The 23,430-nt window shown below is 36.2% G+C and overlaps 1 protein-coding gene across 8 annotated transcripts in view; it reads right to left on the minus strand.

The window, feature by feature from the left end:
• ATRX (ATRX, chromatin remodeler) overlaps positions 1 to 23,430 on the minus strand; it is a 285,940-nt gene that overhangs the window by 254,926 nt on the left and 7,584 nt on the right. The gene's annotated exons all lie outside the window — the stretch shown is intronic.

A 23,430-nucleotide genomic window follows, 5' to 3' on the forward strand; every position in this document is an offset into this window, starting at 1 on the left:
AAATGGTTAAAATGATAAATATCATAATATGTATACTTTACCACAGTAAAAATAAACACAAGATACTACTTCACACCCACAAGAATGGGTATCATTTAAAAGATTTAAAAGATATTAGGAGGTTATTAGTGAGGATGTGGAAACATCGGAACCCTCATACACTGCTGATGTGAATATAAAACAGATAAGCACTATACTATTTGTGAAATAATACAAAACTGAAAAAGTTTTTACAGCTCCTCAGAAAGTTAAACATACAAAAATTTATATGCAAATGTTGACAACAGCATGATTCATAGTAACCAAAAAACAGAAACCACATATCCATTAAATAAATGAATATTTTTCAGCAATATTAATGAATAAAGTTCTGAGTCATGCTACAATATGGATATACCTTGAAAATATGCTAAATGAATGTATTCAGTCATGAAATACCGCATCCTGTATGGTTCCTTTCATAGGAAATATTCAAAATACACAAATCCATAGTGATAGAAAGTAAAATAGTGGTTGACGGGATCTGGGGTAGAGATATAAGGGAAAATGAGGAGTAACCACTAATTGGTAGAGGATTTCTGTTGAAGTGATGAATATTGTAGTGAAGGCTATACTGATCTGACAGACACTAAAACCACCAAATTGTACTCTTTAAATGAATGGACTGTGGTAGGTGATTTATATCACTAAATTTGTTATTTTTTAGAAAGTGACTTGGACATTGACTGAGTTGTTTAAGAGATCTTCTAACAACAACTGCACTAGAATTTAGACCTTTCATATAATTTTTACCCTGAACAAAAACTAGGGAAAAAACTGACTCAGTAGAAGTTTCAACATGATCTGAGGATATTACTTCAATTTCTTTAGCTTTAAAAGCAGTGATTAGAAAGTAATCAATCTGTTAATGCTTGAATTTTTTGGTTCAGCACAGATTATAAAACTATGGGATGGAAACAGAAATTAAAATAAATCTCTCAACTATACCTTTTTTAAACTATATCTGTCAAACTAGATAATTACTTTGGTGCTTTTGAGGCCATGTAGCAGTGAACAAGGATTGACTATATTAAAAATGAGGTAGAAAAAGCACAAGTTTCCTCTACCCAGGATTTCACACTAGAATATCAAGCCTTTCATGAAGCTCTGCTTTATGAAAAATTCCACATTTAGTATTAAGAAAAAAAAATCAAGTGTCCACACTCTATGTCCACACAGAGCACAAAGTTTTACAATAGGGTTTTACAATCTCTATTCTCTATGATAAGATATTTTTGGTCTTGAATCCTACCTGAATCTTATTATTTTATTATTCTATTTAAGATTAATTTTTAATAGTAATTTTATAGTGGGACATAGGAAGGATCAATGTATCACACCGTCTGGTAAAAATCTTGTGCCACAAATAAGGGAATTAAATGCTATCTTCCCTCTTAATTGGAAGAGGGTGTTTGCTATGACCAGCACGTTCTCTTGGCAAAACTCTATTATCCATTGCCATGCTTCATTCTGTATTCAAAGGCCAAATTCGCCTGTTACTCCAGGTATTTCTTAACTTCCTACTTTTGCATTCCAGTCCCCTATAACGAAAAGGACATCTTTTCTGGGTGTTAGTTCTAGAAGGTCTTGTAGGTCTTCATAGAACCATTCAACCTCAACTTCTTCAGCACTACTAGTCGGGGGCATAGACTTGGATTACTGTGATATTGAATGGTTTGCCTTGGAAACAAACAGATCATTCTGTCATTTTTGAGACTGCATCCAAGTACTGCATTTTGGACTCTTTTGTTGACTATGATGGCTACTCCATTCCTTCTAAGGGATTCTTGTCCATAGTAGTAGATATGTTACTTTACCAAAAAAAGGGAGGCGAACAAAAAAATACTAAAACAGGAAATAACACTGGTATCTCTTTTATATCATCTCAAAAAATCACTCAGGCCTCCCAGCAATCTAAGGATATAAAAATTAAGTATATGAGATGACAGGTCATATCTATCACTGACATCATAGAATAATCATCTTATAAAACAAATTTTATTTTCCTGAAAACAGTATCCAAAATGCACTACAACAAACAAGGCACTAGTAAAATACAAGACCTTCTCTTTGAGTCCCAAAACAAGATATATTAAAGGTACAAAGGTTATTCAGGTTAGCTTCACAAATACTTCTTGCCTAAAAAACTTCTATTTAAACTCTTCCCAAACTGACATAAAGAGTTTTAAACATAAATCAGTCAGACTTCACTTTTTATTCATGAGGAATAAGATTCACTTATTTCATTTTATAATATTTAACAAATGCTGAATATATTTATTCTGAGTACTTAGTACTGCAATAAAAAATAAATACATAAGACATGACCTTAAGGAATTCAAACTCTAATGGCAAAAAAAGGCTGTTAAATATCCCAGGAATAATCTATGGAAGAAAGGGGAAACATGCTTATAACTGTGAATTTCCTAATACTTTTAAATCTCTAGTATGTGTAATTGTTTTCCACCTAATTTTTGTATAGGTTCCTTTAGAGTGAAAACTCTTAACCTTGTTTCCAATACCTGCTAACCTCTATTTTAAAAAGCAAATTTTGCTATAGAATCAGGAATTTCCTGATGTATACCTTGGAAAACAAACACTGAACCATGGATGTTTCCTTTATTAAAAGAGAAAATTGCAATGCTTTTATACAGAATCAAGGAAAAATAAAGAACAGTTGAGAATGAGAAATATGCATAAATATTTGAAAAGCTTAAATTTACTCCACTCAAGGTACATCTATTTAAATTCAATATATTCTATTCACTGTAACAGAAAAATAAGTACAAGTATCACTGTATTTTCTAACAAAAACATACTAAGATCTTTCAAAAGAAGAAGCCTTTGGAAGGTTTTTATCAAGATGAAGTATATTGTAGCTCAAAGGGAATGAATTTAGATTTAAATAGGATAAAATACAAACTATCCTCTGATAAAGCAGAAATGCAATTTTACTTTGCCCATTGTAACAAAACCTATTTTCCCCTAGAACTTCAGAGTAAATCTATATCCCTATTTATTGTACTGCAAACAATACTGAAACTTAGTTTAAATAAAATTCTTATTTCTATCTTGGTAAAGAGGACAGAGGAGAAAAACAAAATTTAGGTTTTCTGAGAAAAGACAAAGCCACATACACATTCCTGTATCTGTAACTAAATATTCAGTGCTTTAACAAAATCCATCCACAACCTACTAGGGCGATCATTTAGTTTGTGGACCCCTATTCAATTCTAGGGGAGTTACAGCAAATTTCTCCAGATAAAGTATATAGCTTATGTTCCTAATCAATAAAAACGGAATCAGATAAAATCTACAGTGCAAGCACTAGCTAAAAGGAGTTTTATAACCGCTCATTAAGGTCTGCTGATAGCATTAACTTTCTTACAAGAGCAAAGCTATCATTCCAGAAGCAAAAGATATATAAACAGATGAGATCATCTTTGAAAACACAGTGTTTGGCTTATCATTAGAATATAATGAACTCAATACTCCAGGTGATAGATACCTGAGGGGGAAGGTATGAAAAATCAGAATCAACTTACATGGTAACTTCTCTATTTTTTTGATATGTACATCAAAACTATTCATAGTTCTTTTCATGAAATTGATACCTAATCAATTCTGTCTCCAGCTATTAACTGCATCTACTCTGAAAAACAGAAAAGGAAGAGATAAAGCAACTCAATTTTATTAAGTGTTTACACTATGCTAGGCAGGTGATAAAGATTTTCATGTAGGTATTACCATATTCACTGCATAAGTGAAAAAACAACTTGGTTGTTGGGTAACTTTTCAAAGATTACAGAACTGGCTTTGAACCCAAATCTAACCTTTTATCAGGTAATTCCAAATGAAACTAATTTGAGACCAGAGCTCAAACCATCTAAATTTTATTCCAAAGGATTGAAGATTAATCCATTTTCCACTATTTTCTTTCCAAAAGAGTAGAAAATATCAAATGCAAATAGACTTCTTATTGAAGTTAAATGACAATTTCTAATTCTTGGAAAAGTTTCTCTAATACTGAAAAAACAACAGGTAAAGAATAATATAGTTTGGGTCCATTTGTACCTTAAGGAAAGCCTGATATTTAATATTTAAAATGGGAACAATTACAGCACATTTAGTCACTCTCTCTAGCCTATAATATTATTCCAGGTGTGGAAGTTTTAGCTTATTGTTGCTAAGGACACCCTCCACATCCTCTGTCCCTAGTAAGTCCACTAGAGAAAATGGAATATGAAGAGGTGCGAAGTACATAATATAATGTCAGCTGATGTTAGCATACATGTTGGGGAATTTTTTTTTAACAAAATTGAATGGTTACTTAACTGTTTTGCAACCTTTCCTCTCCATTAATATATAGTGAATAATCTTCTGCAGTATTATTTTCTAAAACAATTTTTAATGTCAGTATAGTATCCCATCATGTAAAGAAAGATGCCAGAAGCTTTTTCTCAAGCTAACGGCACTTAAAAAGATAGATATACTTTTGTTGCAAGAACTGTAGCTGCCTACTAATAGGGTCTGCATTATGGCTGCAAAATTTTAAAATCAATTTTTATCTATTCAGAATATAAGTAGTACAGAAAAAAGGGCTATGTGCACTGACTATTACAAAAGATTCACTAGGAGAAACTTAAAGAATTACCAGTGCTTGCTTAAGCTGTTAATTTAAGGGTTAAGTTACAATTGTCTATAAAAACACATTGGCCAGAATGGAGAAATATAGAATAAGAAAATTCTCAAATTGCCAGTGGAAGTGTAAATTAGTAAAACCATTATGGATACCAATTTGGCAATTATCTTATAATAAAAAACAGAACTGACCTCCTAAAGAAGCTCTAGCACATGTGCAGAGAAACATTTAAGAATGTTCTCAGTAACATTTTTTAATAGTACCAAATTAGAAAAATATTCTAAATATCCACCTATGGTATACAGATAAATTGTAGTATACCCATTCAACTGAAAACTAATAAAATGAAAAACGAGCAATCCAGATCAGTGTTGTTCAACAGAGGTATAATGTAAGCCAGAAATATAATTTACAATTTTCTAGAAGCCATTTGGGAGAAGGAAATGGCAACCCACTCCAGTCTTCTTGCCTGGAGAATCCCAGGGACAAAGGAGCCTGGGGGGCTGCCGTCTATCGGGTCGCACAGAGTCGGACACAACTGAAGTGACTTAGCAGCAGAAGTCACATTTTAAAAAATGCAGGTGAAATTAATTTTAATCTTACTTAGTCCAATATATCCAAATTATCATTTCAATATATAATTAATATAAAATAATTAGTAATGAGATATTTTACTTTTTTGCATAGTAAGTCTTCAAAATCCTGTGTGCAAATATACTTTCAGCACATCTCAATGTACACTGGCCACATTTCAGGTGCTCAATAGCCACAGACAGTTAATGGCTATTGTACTGAACAGTGCATATCTAAAGCTACCTCAAAATCCCCAAAATACTGAACCAAAAAAACAAAGTTGCAATATGAATTGATAAAATTATCTCATTTATTTACTCAACAGCATTTACTATATAGCTACTGAATGTGTGTTCAGTTCTGTCCAACTCTTTGCAAACCCATGGACTATAGCCCTCCAGGCTCCTTTGTGAAATTCTCCAGGCAAGAATACTGGACCGGGTTGCCATTTCCTATTTCAAGGGATCTTCCCGACCCAGGGATCAAACCAGCATACCCTGCGTCTTTGGCAGGCGAATTCTTTTCCACTGCACCACCTAGGAAGCCCCACATGGCTATTATGAGCATTCAAAAAGTTCATAATGTGGTAAATAGATTTTTCTGTCATGAGGCATGTAGTCATATGGAGAACAAACAATATTTACACACTTTACAGAATACCAAGATCAAAGAAAAAGAGCTAAACACTAAAACAGTGACTTATGGACCTCAGTGTGTTCTCAGTCACTTGAGTCATGTCCGACTCTCAGTGACCCCATGGATTGTAGCCCACCAGACTCCTCTGTCCATGGGATTATCCAGGCAAGCATACTAGAGTGGGTTGCTGTGCCCTCCTCCAGGGGATCGGACCCTGACATTAACTGTTAAATAGAAAAATTTAAAAGAGATTACTAAAATTACATATTAGTTTAACATACCACAATGGGACACACAATTATTTCCTAAAATAAATTTTCTTTAAAAACCAGTGAAAACACATATGCAAAATTCTCATTATTCATGCTACTTTAGTTTGGTTAAATATTAATTACTGGTATGTAACCTACATAATCTAATAAAGGTTCACGGTATATGAAAGCGAAGTTCAAAATGAGAAGCACTGAAACCACAGAGACTATGAGTGGCCACAATTCAGAACTTCAGATCATTCACAAAAATAAAGTTTACACAAAAAGAAATCTGAAAAAAAAAAAAAACAGTTGAAAAAACAGCTTTAAAAACTGAACTTTAATTATACTGATTGTTGGAATTTACTTTGAAATGAGTAAAAAAAACAAGATGGACTGCTGCATTAGAGTTAGATACATGGAAAATATGTGATAAAACAAGTGTAGTAAAATGTTAAAGGTAGAATCTAGGTGGTGAATATATGTAAAATCATTCCCCAAAGTCTGAAGTATTTCAGAAGAAAATGTTGAAAATTTTATGCCTTAATAATGTGAGAGCATGCTGCTGCTGCTGCTAAGTCGCTTCAGTCATGTCCGACTCTGTGCGACCCCAGAGACAGCAGCCCACCAGGCTCCCCCGTCCCTGGGATTCTCCAGGCAAGAAGACTGGAGTGGGTTGCCATTTCCTTCTCCAATGCATGAAAGTGAGAAGTGAAAGTGAAGTCGCTCAGTGGTGTGTGACTCTTAGCGACCCCATGGACTGCAGCCCACCAGGCTCCTCCATCCATGGGATTTTCCAGGCAAGAGTACTGGAGTGGGGTGCCATTGCCTTCTCCAATGTGAGAGTATACTAGCTTCTACACTTTAAGTATGGATGGACTCCAAACATCTAAAACACTATCACCTAACAGAAGTCAGGAAGGTAATCTGATTTTTGTATTAGTATCAAAAGAAAAAAGCATCCACTTGTCCTTTTGCAAATACTAGCTGGTTTCAGGGAAATACATCATAGTATAGTTTTTTTTAAAAAACTTCAATACAATAATGTGACATCCAGAATTTGTTTAAAACTAATCCAGTGAGGGGGTACTTAGGTCAGTATGTATTAAACAGAAATAGAAAATTCAATTAACCATGAGATAACTATTGAAGATGGTATCACGTACTTAGACGGTTCTATTTTCTTCCTTTTGAATATGCTTGTAACTGTCCAGAATACAAGTAGTTAAATATATAGAGACTATTACTTTAATACCCAATTCAGGGTCATACCTTAGAAAAGTGGCCTGTAGACAATAAGGACTCAAATTTATATATAAGTATTTACAACAGTAGTAAGAAGTACATCAATTACACTTCAATTAAAAAACAACAGAAAGAAATCTGGAGTTTAAACTCATTTCTGGTTATATACAATTAAAATTGGATTAATGCTTATTTATGAATTCACTTCATAAACACATCCAAGGCGTTCATTTAAGTGTCCCTTGCCTGACACCTCACTAGGTGTTCCCACAGAAGATTCAAACATGATTAATATACACATATGCTGATATAAACAAAAAACATAGCTAACATTTAGTGAGTATCTATTATTTCCCAAGTACTATTTCTAAATGCTTATTATGCATGATCTTATTAATCCTCAGAACCACCTCAAGTATGTACTATTATCTTCATTTCTCCTTCAGGGATCACAGCCTTGTCATGGCGAAGGGGCTTGCATAACTCAATGAACCTACAAGCCATGCCATTCAGGGCTCGTATGCTGCTGCTGCTGCTGCTAAGTCGCTTCAGTCGTGTTGGACTCTGTGCAACCCCATAGATGGCAGCCCATCAGGCTCCACCGTCCCTGGGATTCTCCAGGCAAGAACATTGGAGTGGGTTGCCATTTCCTTCTCCAATGCATGAAAGTGAAACGTCAGGGCACGTATGGACAGTATTAAAATGGAAAAAGTATGACGTGGGAAGATTAGCCCCACAAGTCAGAAGCTGTTCAATATGCTACTGGGGAAGAGTGGAGGGCAATTACTAATAGCTCCACAAAGAATGAAATGGCTGAGCCAAAACGGAAACAATGTTCAGTTATGGATGGGTCTGGTGGTGAAAGTAAAGTCCCATGCTATAAACAACAATATTGCATAGAACATATTATGTTAGGTACATGAATCAAGGTAAATTGGATGTGGTCACACAGAAGATGGAAAGGTTGAACAACATCATCTTAGGAATCAGTGAATTAAAATGGAAAGGGAATGGACAAATTTAATTCAGATGACCAGGACTTTTCTGGTGGTCCACTGGTTAAGAATCCACAATGCAGGGAACGTGGTTTCAATCTCTCATCTAGGAACTAAGATCCCGCAGGCCTTGGGACAACTAAATCCATGTGCCACAATGGAGAGCTGGCATGTGGCAATTAAGACCCAATGCAACCAAATAAATAAATATTTTTTAATTCAAGTTTTTGTTTGAAATGACCATTATTATATCTACAGCTATGGGCAAGAATCCCTTAGAAGAAATGCAGTAGCCCTCATAGTCAGCAGAAGAGTAGTAGAGTCTGAAATGCAGTACTTAAATGCAATCTCCAAAATGACAAAATGAGCTCAGTTTGTTTCCAAGGCAAACCATTAAACATCACAGTAATCCAAGTCTATGCCTCAACCGCTAATGCCAAAGAAGCTGAAGTTACCAGTTCTATGAAGAACTACAAGACCTTCTAGAACTAACACCAAAAAATTATGCCTTTTCATCACAGCGGATTGGAATACAAAAGGAGGAAGTCAAGAGATACTCAGAATAACAGGCAAGTTCGGCCTTGGAGTGCAAAGTGAAGCAGGACAAAGGCTAACAGAGTTTTACCAAGAGAACACGCTGTCATAGCAAACACTCTTTTCTCAGAACTCAAGAGATGACTCTCAGATGGACATCACCAAACGGTCAATATCAAAATCAGATTGACTATATTCTTTGCAGCCAAAGATGGAGAAGCTCTATACAGTCAGGAAAAACAAGAACTGGAGCTAACAATGGCTCGGGTCATGAGCTCCTTATTGCAAAATTCAGGGTTAACCTGAAAAAAGTAGTGAAAACCACTAGGCCATTCAGGTGTGACTTCCCTGGTTGCTCGGACGGTAAAGCAACTGCTTACAATGCAGGAGACCCGGGTTCAATCCCTGGGTCAGGAAGATCTTCCTGGGGAAGGAAATGGCAACCCACTCCAGTATTCTTGCCTGGAAAATCCCATGGAGGAAGGAGCTACAGTTCATGGAGTTGCAAAGAGTCAGACACGACTGAGAGACTTCACTTTCACTCTTCACTTAAATCAAATCCCTTACAACTACACAGTGGAGGTGACTAAAATACATTCAAGGGGTTAGATCTGGTAGACAGAGGGTCTAAAGAACTATGGACAGAAGTTTGTAACATTGTACAGGAGGTGGCAACCAAAATTATCCCAAAGAAAAAGAAATGCAAGAAGGCAAAGTGGTTGTCTGAGGAGGCTTTACAAATAGCTCAGGAAAGAAGAGAAGTGAAAGGTAAGGGAGAAAGGGAAAGACATACCCAACTGAATGCAAAGTTCCAGAGAATAGCAAGGAGAGATAAGAAAGCCTTCTTAAATGAATAATGCAAAGAAATAGAGGAAAAAAAGAGAATGGAAAAGACTAGATATCTCTTCAAGAAAACTGGAGATATCCAGGAACATTTCATGCAAGGATGGGCATGATAAAGGACAGAAACGGTAAGGACCTAATGGAAGCAGAAGAAATTAGAAAGAGGTGGTAACCATGGAATGTTGACAGTTATCTGAAACATTTTAAACTCCCTCACTGAATTCCTGTACTGTCCCTAGGAATCATATGACCAAGAAGCCACAGTCACCTACCACAAATTTCCCCAAGAGGTGGAGTGATGCCAGGGAAAAGAGTAAATGGTTCCTTTGTACTCTCATAGTCACCAGAATGAGGAAATAGTTGAACTGGTTGTATAGCGTTAAATGTATAAAAAGCCATACTTTTTTCCATTTTTCTGGTTTCCAAAGTTTCTGCTGTGTGGATGAATAAAATGATATCTGCAAATTTATTTGAAAATCCCAGAAGGAAGGTACTTTTCAAATACAATATTCTTCTTAACCAATAAACGTACTATTTTATAGAAAAAAAAAAAAAAACAGGTGGCAAGAATACACAGAAGAATACAGAATATATACATAGAGAAAAAAGGTCTTAATGACCCAGATAACCATGATGGTGTGATCACTCATCTAGAGCCGGACATTCTGCAGTGTGAAGTCAAGTGGGCCTTAGAAAGTTTTACTATGACAAAGCTAGCAGAAGTGATGGAATTCCAGCTGAGCTATTTCAAATCCTAAAAAAAGGATGCTGTTAAAGTGCTGCACTCAATTATGTAAGCAAATTTGGAAAACTCAGCAGTGGCCACAGGACTGGCATAGGTCAGTTTTCACTCCAATCCTAAATAAGGTAATACAAAGAATTTTCAAACTACCATACAACTGTGCTCATTTCCCATGCCAACAAGGTTATGCTCAAAATCCTTCAAGCCAGGCGTCACCAGCATGTGATCCAAGAAGTTCCACATGTACAAGTTGGGTTTTGAAGAGGCAGAGGAACTAGAAGATCAGATTGCCAACATTCGTTGGATAATGGAGAAAGCAAGGGAGTTCCAGCAAAGTATCTCCTTCTGCTTCATTGACTACACTGAAGCCTTTGACTGTGTGGATCACAACAAACTGTAGAAAATTCTTAAAGAGTTGGGAATACCAGACCACCTTACCTGTCTCCTGAGAAACCTGTATATGGGTCAAGAAGCAACCATTAGAACTGGACCTGGACATGGAACAGTGAACTGGTTCAAAATTGGAAAATGAGTACGACAAGTCTGTATATTGTCACCAGCTTATTTAATTTCTGTGCAGATTACTTCATGCAAAATGCTGGGCTGGATGAATCACAAGCCGGAATCAAGACGCTGGGAGAAGTATCAACAACCTCAGACATGCAGATGATACCACTCTACTGGCAGAAAAGTGAAGAGTAACTAAAGAGCCTCTTGATGAGGGTGAAAGAGAGAGTGAAAAAGCTTGCTTGAAAATCAATATTTAAAAAACTTGCATCATGGCATCTGGTCCCATCACTTCATGACAAATAGAAGGGGTAAAAAACCGAAATGGTGAGTTTTTACTTTATTAGGCTCCAAAATCACTGCAGACCGTGACTACAGCCATGAAATTAAAAGACACTTACTCCTTGGAAGAAAAGCTATGACAAACCTGTACATGCATGGTAAGTCACTTCAGTCATGATGGACTCTGAGACCCTATGGACTCTAGCCTGCGAGGCGCCTCTGTCCATAGGATTCTCTAGGCAAGAATAGTAGAGTGGGTCACTGTGCCCTCCTCCAGGGGATCTTCCTGACCCAGGGATCGAACCCAGGTCTCTTATGTCTCCTGCATTAGCAGGCACATTCTTTACCACTAGTGCCACCTGGAAGCCCTAAACAGCAAATTGAATAGCAGAGACATCACTTTGCCGACAAAGGTCTATATAATCAAAGCTGCTATGGTTTTTTCAGTAGACATGTATGGCCGTGAGGGTCAGACCATAAAGAAGGCTGAGTGCCGAAGAATTGATGCTTTCGAATTGTGGTGCTAGAGAAGACTATTGAGCATTCCCTTGACTGCAAAGAGATCAAACCAGTCAATCCTAAAGGAAATCAACCCTAAATATTCACTGGAAGGACTGGTGCTGAAGCTGAAGCTCCAATACCTTGGCATGATGGGAAGAGACAACTCACTGGAAAAGACTCTGATGCCAGGAAAAATTGAAGGCAAAAGGAGAAGGGGGCAGCAGAGCATGAGATGGTTAGATAGCATCACTGACTCATCAGACATGAATTTGAGCAAACTCTGGGAGACAGTGAAGGACAGGGGAGCCTGGCATGCTGCAGTCCATGGGGTCGCAGAGTCGGACACTACTTAGCGACTGAACAACAACAGCTGATTTTACAATACTGTGTTAGTTTAGGATACACAGCATAGTGATTTAGTATTTCTCTAGATTATATTCAATTATAGATTATTACACGATAATGGATGTAATTCCCTGTGCTATACAGTATATCTTTGTTATCTATTTTAAATACTGTAGTTTGTATCTGTTAATCCCATACTCCTAATTGGTAACAACTAGTTTGTTTTCTGTTTGAATGTGCTTTCTCTTTTGCTATATACATTAGTTTGTATTATTATTTTTTTAGATTCCACATATAAACAATATCATATAGTATTTGTCTTTCTCTGACTTATTTCACTAAGTATCATATTATGTAGGTCCATCCAAGTTGCTGCAAATGGCCATATTTCAACCTTTTACATGGTTGAGTAATATTTCATCACACACACATACACACACGCATATCTTCTTAATAGAACAGTCTGCTGATGTGCACTTTCATCTTATTTTTTCCTAGATATATACTCAAAGGTGGAATTGCTGGAGGATAGTTCTATTTTTAGTTTCCAAGTAAGCTCAACACTGTTTTCCATAGTAGCTGTACCAATTTACATCCCCATCAACAGTGTACAAGTATTCCCTTTTTAGTGTTATCTTCTTGAGTTTAACATTCACCATATGCTTTTTATCATTTCATTATTGTTGCTACAAAAAAGTTGAACATATGACTCTAAAAACTTTAAAAGTATTTGTTGGTTTTCTATAATGAAAAGACAAAAAATAAAACAGAATAGCATGAAAAGCCTTTTCAAATCTGACCCCAACTCCCTTCCTTTTCTTCAAGTCTACATTCCATATCCTCTCCAATCACACAATTTCTTTCTGCTCTCAAGGCTCAAGTAAGGGTCCTTTTACCAAGTCTCTAGACTTCTTACCACCTAGAACATCTCCCTTCCTAAATAACATCACTATCTAGCCTTAAGACCCAACTCCATGGCAATTTTTACTGTTTGTCAACATTCCTTGGTTCATATACATACTTAACCATATCACAGAGTATTTCAGTCATTTACTCCTCCTCTTAGCTCAGTATTAATTATCTGTGAATCCCTATCATCTAGAATAGTAGTTCTCAAGTGGGAGGACTGTGTCACCCCCATACCACCACCTCCCACAGGAACTATCTGAAAACATCTTTAAACATTTTTGCTTGTCACAACTGGTGGAGGGTGGGGAAGGGGGTGTTGTTACTGGTATCTATTGATAGAGGACAGAGAGTCAATGCACACACAGGACAGCCTCCCACAACAAATAATTACCTGGACCAAAATGTTTATAATGCCAAGTTTGAGAAATGTTGATCTAAAACAATGCTTGGCTCACAGTAGGCCTCTAAAGTGTTTATCAAAATAGAATTAAACACCAATCAAAGCATTTAGAAATACAAGAAAAAGATACATAACATGGAACAGTACAAGAATAACCAAGATAGTACGAACAATGTGGGCACTCATGCCCTAGCAGATATCAAGACTTCATAAAAAGCTACACTTATTAAGAAAATGTGGCAGAAGGGATAAATTAGGAGTCTGGGATTAATATATACACACTACTATAGCACAGGGAACTACAGTCAATATTTTGTAATAACCCATATGGGAAAAGAATCTGAAAATAAATATAGATAGATAACTGAATCATTTTGTTATACACCTGAAACCAATACAACACTGTAAATCAACTATCCATCTGTCCTTGCTCATGCTCAGTCACATTCAACTCTTTTTAGATCCCATAGGTTGCAGCCCACCAGGCTCCTCTGTCCATGGGATTTCCCAGGCAAGAATACTGGAGTGGGTTGCCATTCCGATCTCTCAGAGATATTTCTGATTGAGAGATCGAATCCACATCTCCTGTGTCTCCTGCAATGCAGGCAGATTCTTTACCCACTGAGCAACTGGAGAAGCCCAACACTTCAATTTAAAAAATTAATTTTAAAGAAAATGTGCCATTGCATAGGGATTAAAACAAACAGACCAAGAACAACATTATACACAGTGGTGGAGTGAGTAACTCCAAAATTCTGTCCCTCCACTATGGCAACAATTATGCTGGTAAAAACTGTCATCAGAATCAACTTTTTTGGAACTCTAGAATCTTGTAATCAAAACATTACAACCACCAGGGGAGCACTTAATAGAAAAAGCTGCTGAACTTTGAAATGAGAGCACTGTGGTATTTTATTTTATGCACCTACCATGCCTCACTCCTCAGCTACGTGGTGGCCATGAAGACAGTGGCCTACAATTCTAGCACAACCTGCAGATGTCAAAAGGAATAATACGGACCTTATTCTTAAAGAATGGTAGTTGTGTGTTCTCACCTGTTTGGTAGTTACCTGGCATACTGCATCACAGGTTTCCATTTCTTTCACCCACCTCAGGAGGAAGAACAAGTTCCTGAAATGAGCAACCTTTATACAAAGCATTTAAAGGAAAATATACTATCCACAGTCACCTGGGGCAAGGAATAACAAGCGGGCCAGGCACTAGACAGACATAAAAGGATAAGAAGGAAAAAGCTGGATGGAGAAAGACATACATAGAAGGAACAGGGACTCTGAAAAGCTCCTACATAGACCAGGGAATTTGGAAGCCCACACACACTCAGGGCTGGACACATGCTCAGAAAAGACAGAAGGCCATAAGTGTTCATCTATGGCTCACCTTTAGCCTCCACACAATCAAGCAGGGAGGGCTAGGGAAGAGTTTTAAATGAAATGGCCAAGCACTGAGAAGTGCCCCAATGCCAAGTCAATCTCCAAAGACTGAGAGAGTAGTTTTGTCTGGATTTGGGGTTTTGTTTGTAGTTTGTCTGTATTTTTTGCTTTGATCCATTTATGGAAAGTTCAGTCAAACCACTAACTGATGAATAATCTACCAGAACAAACACTTCAGTGTCCACACAAGACAAAGAATAGTCATAATAAAAATAGGTTATAAAATTCCCTAAGCAAAAACTACAATCCATAACAAACAGCAACAACAAATCCTGTGGAGAAGAAAGAATGTTTTCCAAAGTTACCACGTTACAATATTCAAAATGTCCATTTTCAACAAAAAGTTACAAGCATGCAAAGAAATAAAGTATGGCCCATTCACAGAGGAAAAAGAAGACAGTAACAGAATTGCTCCTAAGGAAGCCCAGATGCTGGAATTAGTAGGCAAAGATGTTAAAACAACTGTCCTCAATATACTCACAGAGTTAAAGAAAACCATGAACAAAAAAAAAAAAAATAAAGGAGGGACTTCCCTAGCAGCCCAATGGTTAAGACTCCACACTCCCAATGCAGGGGTGCGGGTTCAAACTCTGTTCAAGGAACTAAGATCCCCACACCTCGCAGCATGGCAAAAACAGAAGAAGAAAAGAAAAATTAAAGGAAAACAAGTCTTACCAGGGAAAGAATATTCAGAAAAATAACTACAAAACACAACCAAATAAACTTTTACAAAATAAAAGTACAATAGTGAAAAACTCATTATAGAGATTGAACAGATGATCTGAATAGAGAGAAGAAAAATTCAGTAAACTTAAATAAAGCCCCATTGAGATTACCTAGTATGAGACACTGAAACAAAATAGGATAAAAAAAAATGAAAAGAGCATGAGAGACCTTTAAGACACCATCAGGCCTACCAACACATTCATAATGAGAGTCACAGATGGAGAGGATAGAGAAAAAGGAACGGAATGAATGTTTAAAGAAATAACTGCCAAAAACTTACCAAATTTCAAGAAATACATGAATCCAAAAAGCTCAATTAACTCCAAGTAGGACAGACAGAGATCCACACTGAGACAAAACATAACTAAACTGTCAAAAGCCAAGAAAAGCTTGAAATCAACAAGAGAATGATAAGTACACAGGATTTTCATTAACAAAATAGTTAAATACCACACAACAGTGAGATAACATATTTCACATGCTGTGGAAAAAAATGTCAACCAAGAATTCTATATGTAGTAAAGGTATCTTTGAAAAATGCAAAAGAAATGTGCCAAAAAAACAAAAGCTGAGTGAATTCACTGCTGGCATACCTGCTAAACAGAGTCCATTAGGCTGAAATAAAAGAACATCACAGTGTAACTCAGAGGTATACTACAAAATAAACAATGGTAAGTTACTACATGGTTAAATGCCAAAGATAGCATTCAGCAAATGGAGGGAGTGGGGGCAATTAGTCAATCTCCCTACTTGAATTGACAATCAAAAACATTCCAAAGGACTTCCTTGGTGCTACAGGGGATAAGAATTTGGCTGTCAGTGCAGGGAACACAAGTTTAATCCCTAATCCAGGAAAACTTCACATGTCATGGAACAACTAGGCCAGTGTGCCACAACTACTGAGCCACACGCCTAGACCTGTGCTCTGCAACAAGAGAAGCTACTGCAACAATAAGCCCACACTCCACAACTAGAGAGTAGCTCCCACTAGCCACAATCAGAGAAATCATGTGTGTGGCAACAAAGACCCAGCACAACCAAAAATATATAAACAAAGTTTTAAAAATAAAAGAAGAAAGCAGACAGATAAAACGTCATGACTTTAGATTTGGCAACGATTTCTTGGATGGTACCAAAAACACACAACAAAAGCAAAAATAGATAACTTGGACTTTATTAAAAGTCAAAACTTTTGTGTATCAAAGAACACTACCAAGAGAGTGAAAAGGCAATCCATAAAATGGGGGAAAGCATTCACAAATTATATATCTAATAAGGAGTTATTGGAAGAGACTCACTGGAAAAGACCCTGATATGCTGGGAAAGATTGAGGGCAGGGGAAGAGGGCCACACATGATAAGATGGTTGAATGGCATCATCAACTCAATGGACATGAGTTTGAGCAAACTCCAGGAGATAGTGAAGTACAGGGAAGCCTAGCATGCTGCAGTCCACAGGGTTGCAAAGAGTTGGACATGACTGAGTGACTGAACAACAAGGGGTAACTATCAATAATTATCATTAGAAAAGACCCCGATGCTAGGAAAGATTGAAGGCAGGAAGAGAAGGGGATGACAGAGAACACAATGGTTGGATGGTATCACCAATTCAATGGACATGAGTTTGAGCAAGCTCCGGGAGATGGTGAAGGACAGGGAAGCCTGGCGTGCTGCAGTCCATGGGGTCACAAAGAGTTGGACACGACTGAGTGACTGAACAACTAAAGAAAAACCATAAAATGTGCAGAAGACATCAATAGACATTTGTCCAAAGAAGACAAACAAAGCGCCAATAAGCACAAACACTTCACATCCATTAGGATGACTGCTATCAAAAAAAATTTTTAATAAAATCCATTTTTAGAAAGAATCTAGAGAAATTAGAACCCTTATATGTTGCAGGTAGGAATGTAAAATAGTGCAGCCACAGAGAAAAACAGTTTGGTAGTTCCCCAAGAGATTAAAGATAGAAATCCACTTCAAGGTATATGCCTGAAAGAACTAAAAACAGGGATTCAAACACACATTTGCACACCAAAGTTTACATTAGCATTATGCACAATGGCCAAAAGATAAGAAACATCCCAAATGCCTATCAACATATAAACAGATAAACTAAATGTGGTACATACATATAATGAATGGAATATTATTCAGCCTTAAAAAGAAATGAAATTCTGATACATGCTGCAAAATGGATAAACCTTAGGGACACTATGCTAAGTGAAAAAAGCCAAACAAAAAAGGAAAAATATTGTACAATTCTGTTTATTCAGAGGTATCAAGAAGAGTCAAATTCACACAGAAAGTAGAACAGTAGTACCAGGGTTTAAGGGAGAGGGGACTGGGGAATTATTTAATACATATGGAGTTTTAGTTTGGGGTGATGAAAAGATCTGGAGATAGTGGTGATGTTTGTACAACAATGTGATTTATGTAAGGACACTAAATTGTACACTTAAAAATGGTTAAAATAGTATAGTTTGTCAATTTTATCACAGTTAAATAAAGCCAAAATCTTGAGGTTTTCTTGCAGGTCCTACAAGATCTTAGCCCCTGTTTTTTGCTATGGCCTTCCCTCCTACTAAGATAGAGTCTTGTAAAAAATTTTAATGTTCCACCTTAGGGCATTTGCCCTGATCAGTAACACTGAATACTTAAAATGGAAATGGCATCTTATTTAATGTTGACTGATTCAATTTCTTCTACTTTTAACATCCATTTTTCAGAAGGTAATCATCAAGATTCAGAGAGACTAAATAAGTTTCCAAAGTAAGCATGAAATTGAGTTAAGATTTTAACAAAGTATATCTTACCATTAAGCAATGCTAACTTTTATGCTATGACAGAGCTGTATTCCCCATAGTGCACAGATATTTGCAAATGTGTACAAGAATCCACAAAACTGTTAATAAACAGTACATAGTAAACTTTATTCACTATTAATAGAAATTATTTCTCATATTCATCTCCTGTCCCTAATCACATTTTACACAGTTTATAATCTAATACTGAAAATGTCTTGGTTGGATCTATTTTTTTAATATTGAGTAGTTTGTTGTTCAGTCACTAAGTCGTGTCTGACTCTTTGCAACCCCATGAACTGTTGGCATAACCAGGCCTCCCTGTCCTTCATTATCTCCCAGAGTTTGTTCAAATTCATGTCCATTGAGTCAGTGATGCCATCCAACCATCTCGTCCTCTGTCATCCACTTCTCCTCCTGACCTCAAACTTTACCAGCATCAGGGTCTCTTCCAATGAGTTGGTTCTCCACATCAAATAGCCAAAGTATTGGAGCTTCAGCTTCCACATCAGTTCTTCCAATGAATATTCAGGGTTGGTTTCCTTTAGGATTGACGGTTTGATCTCCTTGCAGTCAAAGGGATTCTCAAGAGTCTTCTCCAACACTACAGTTCAAAAGCATCAATTCTTCAGCACTCAGACTTCTTCATGGTCCAACTCTAATATCCATACGTGACTACTGGAAAAACCATAGCTTTGACTATATGGACCTTTGTCAGCAAAATGATATCTCTGCTTTTTAATATACTGTCTAGGCTTGTCATAGCTTTTCTTCCAAGGAGCAAGCGTCTTTTAATTTCACGGCTGTAGTCGCCATTCACAGTGATTCTGTAGCCCAAGAAAATAAAGTCTGTCACTGTTTCCATTGTTTCACCATCTATTTGCTATGAAGTGATGGAAGTGATGCCATGATCTTCATTTTTTGAATGCTGAGTTTCAAGCCAGCTTTTTCACTCTCACCTTTTACCTTCATCAAGAAGTCCTATAGCTCTTCTTCACTTTCTGCCATAAGGGTGGTATCACCTGCAAATCTGAGGTTGTTGATATTTCTCCTGGCAATCTTGATTCCAGCTTGTGCTTCATCCAGCCTGGCATTTTGCATGATGTACTCTGCATATAAGTTAAATAAGCAGGGTGACAATATACAGTCTTGACGTACTCCTTGCCCAATTTTGAACCAGTCAGTTGTTCCATGTCCAGTTCTAACCGTCTTCTTGACCTGCTTGGTCTTTTTAAACAAGACCAAAATCTTTTCAAACAGATTCCAAACAAACTTGCTTAAATAAAAAAAAAATAAACTAAACCACAGTGAGATATCACTTTAATATATATCACCCATTATAGCGGCCATAATTTTTTAAATAAAACAGAAAATAACACGTGCGGAAATGTTAAGATGTGCCACTGTAGAAAATAGTTTAGCTTTCCTCAGTAAGTTAAACAGAGAGTAACCATATGGCTCAGCAAATTCTACTCCTTGGTATATACCCAAGAGATATGAACACACATGTCCAAATAAAAACATATACCGAAATATTCACAGTAGCACTATTTACAACATCCAAAAGGTAAAAACAATCTAAATGCCTATCAACTGATGAACAGGTAAACAAATGTAGGATATCCTAATAAAATATTATTCAGGCATAAAAAAGGAATTAAGTACTGATACATGATTCAATATGGATAAATCTTCATATTGTACCGTTTCTTCTATATGAAAACTTCAGAATACCCAAATCCATTGAGCTAGAAAGAAAGTACATTAGTGTTTGCAAGGGGAATGGAGAAGTAGTATTGGCAGATATGTGGTTTCTTTGGGGGGGAGTAAAAGAAATGTTTGGGAATTAGATAATGATGGTTGCACAACACTGTACTTAATGTCACTAAATTATACACTCTTAAGTGGTTAAAATGCTAAAATATTTAAGAGAGAATGGAGGACTGAACAAATTACGATCTATTGTTTTAAATACAAAGATATAAATGCTCTAATGCAGATAAAAGTTACAAATCTGAGTAATAAAGCAGCAACATTTGAACAAGACCTACATTTTACCTTAATATGTATAAATGGTGATCTCTAAGAAACATTCAAAAATTTTTAATTGCAATAACTACGTTCATGTGGGCCAAACCAGTAATTCCCAGTAGGAACTTCAAGAAATGCTTCATTCTGTTTGGCACAGTGATTAAATACAGTCCATTTCATCAATATGCCATACCCAATCCCCACTCAAAGGCAGAGTCTTCAGAAGGAGATAGAAGGCAAAAAATGTGGTAAGAGCAAGAAAGCAAAGCAAAAAGTTTTATTCTGTTGTGAGAGGTTACAAGAAAAGGGTCTTTAGGAGAGAACTGGCATTCTTTCTCTCTGCAAAAGGAAAAGTTACAATTTTTAAAAGTTTAGATTTTACAGGCAGAACATCAGAAAATCAGACCTAATTCCAGAATTCATTCTTCAAGTCATGTAGCCCTAGCTCCCATCCAGAATAATCAGGTGAATGTTTAGAATTCAGATGTGAGAGACAAATCATGGAAAACAGTATTAAGTGGATGGCAATACTTAACAAATAAAAGTTATTTAAATCTTTTAATATTATATTTGGAATGGGGAAGGAGGGGGGAAAAAGTATACCTAAAAGTCATTATTATCTGCCTTGAAATCCCATCTTTGCCCAAGTTCATTCTACCTCAATTCAAGTACTAAACTACTATACTATCATACCTAAAATGTCTCAGTTGATACTTAGCTTGTGCTATTATTTTAGGGGGTAAGAGGTGGGAGCTAGAGGTATATGACTATATTCTCCTAAATTTACAGTCATTCCTCAGTAACTATGGGGACTGGTTCCAGGACTCCCCCATACCAAAATCTGAGGATGCTCAAGACCCTTATATAAAATGGCAAAGTATTTGCATATAACCTATGACCTTCTTCACCTATACTTTAAATCTTATCTAGATTACTTATAATACCTAATATAATATAATTGGTGTCTAAGTAATTGCCTATGTGTTTCAAATTCAAGTTTTGCTCTTTGGTACTCTGGAATTTTTTCCCCAAATATTTTCAATCGAGTTTGTTTAAATCTGCTGATGCAGAATCCACAGATTTGGCATAGTTGAGCACAGATTCAAGTATCTGTCACCCCCATGCTCAAAACATTCAGAGGCTTCCCATGTTTATAAATAAGGATAAGGTACAAACCCCTAAGCAAGAATTTGAAGCTTTCTGCAAAATAATTCACACATGACTTTCCAATCTTATCTAACCACAACTCTTACCTCAAAGAAGGTTCTCTTTCCCCTCTTCACCCACTGAACATTCTTTTACTTCTCTTTAACAGCAACACATTCTCCTTATAATTTCTTCTTTAAAACCCAAGAGTACTCCCTACTAGAGTGTAAACTCCTCAAAGGAGGAAACTGGTCTGAGTTCATCTCTTTTTTTCCATATGAGAAAAAAACAAATTGCCTTGAACAGAGGAATACTAAATGTTTATATAAATGATGATAATGCTTGCTCAGGGATTCCTTAAAAGAAAAGAATAGTGATTTGTTGAGTATTTTTTAAAAGCTCTGAAGTCATTTAGTACCATCAAATATTTTTCTTCTATCTCTAAACTGAAATATTCAATAAGCTCTCTTGGATGCTCTACATTCAGCCTTCGGAAGAAGTGTATTATTTCATATACTTAACAGGTCCAGTCACTTTAATATGAAACATTCATTCTTAATTCTTTATTTTTAGTAGATACTCAAAAAGCACAGTGAAACTTCATAAATAGGGTGTTTTGATTTGAATGCTGGGGGTACCTGAGGAAAGTTAGAAATGGGAAAGGCAAGAAAAATAACAGGTGGGCAAATTCTCTAACTCTATAGAAATTAACCAAACCTAGCTTTAAAATCTCTAAATTGGGCTGATAATATTAGTATTAAAAGTAAAAACATTTTAAAATACAGTAAAAGCAAAGATATACCCCCTGATAAAATGTGCAAAGAAAAGCATATCACTTCATACTATTTCTAGCAAAATACACAGCCACAAGGAAACATCAGACAAACCCAAATTAACTGGCCAGTGTTCTTCAAAAATGGGATAGAAAGGGATAAAAAAGTAAAGTGAACTGCTCCAGATTAAAAAAGATTAAAGAAACATGAAAACAAAATGCAATGCCTGTTCCAGAACTGGATCCTGGACCAGAGAAAAGAAATCGTTGTCTTTCACTATGACGGACATTAAGAATCAACTGGCAAAATATGAATTCACTATGAAGGACATTGAGAATCAACTGGCAAAATGTGAGTAAGGTCTGTAGATTAGAAATAGTATTGTATCAGGATTAATTTCTAATTTTGCTAATTATAATGAGGTTATATAGGAGAATATTCCTATTTGGGGGAAACTTTTAATTTTGAAATATAGTAAAAAGGCAATGATTATTCTTTATCTGCTTGAAGGTAGGATCAAATTCATCACCCAAGGTTATAGTTATAAAAAACATTTCAAAAAATCATTCAATAAAACAGTACATGAGATGAATAATATATTGACTAGAAAGTTATTTTAAGTATCTTTGATCCGTGGATAGACATTTTTAAAATATCATTTATAAAAACACCAAAACATCTTTTTTGAGGGGGGGAACTACAAGCCAAAATGCAAATTAGTACAGATTTTTTTTAAGTATAATGTAAGCTCCATGGGGTGCCTTGTCTTGTACACCTAAGCAGTACTTAGAACAGTTCTTGGCACATGGTAATAGTAATTAGTAACAACTAATATTTGAGTAATTATTATGTCACACTAACCTAAGTGTTTTGGGTCCATTAACTCACTTAAACTTCACATAGTCCAAGAAATATTTGGGGAATGAATCAATACTTTTTGCAAGATGACAAGTAGTCAATTCTGCAATGATACGAGCTCCTAAAAATCACCAGGTAATGCAAAATTATACAATGAACACCATAGGACTCGGGGGGGAAATGGGGTTAGAAGCACAA

This window comes from Bos indicus x Bos taurus, chromosome X (assembly GCF_003369695.1).
Source record: "Bos indicus x Bos taurus breed Angus x Brahman F1 hybrid chromosome X, Bos_hybrid_MaternalHap_v2.0, whole genome shotgun sequence".
Lineage (NCBI taxonomy): Eukaryota > Metazoa > Chordata > Mammalia > Artiodactyla > Bovidae > Bos > Bos indicus x Bos taurus.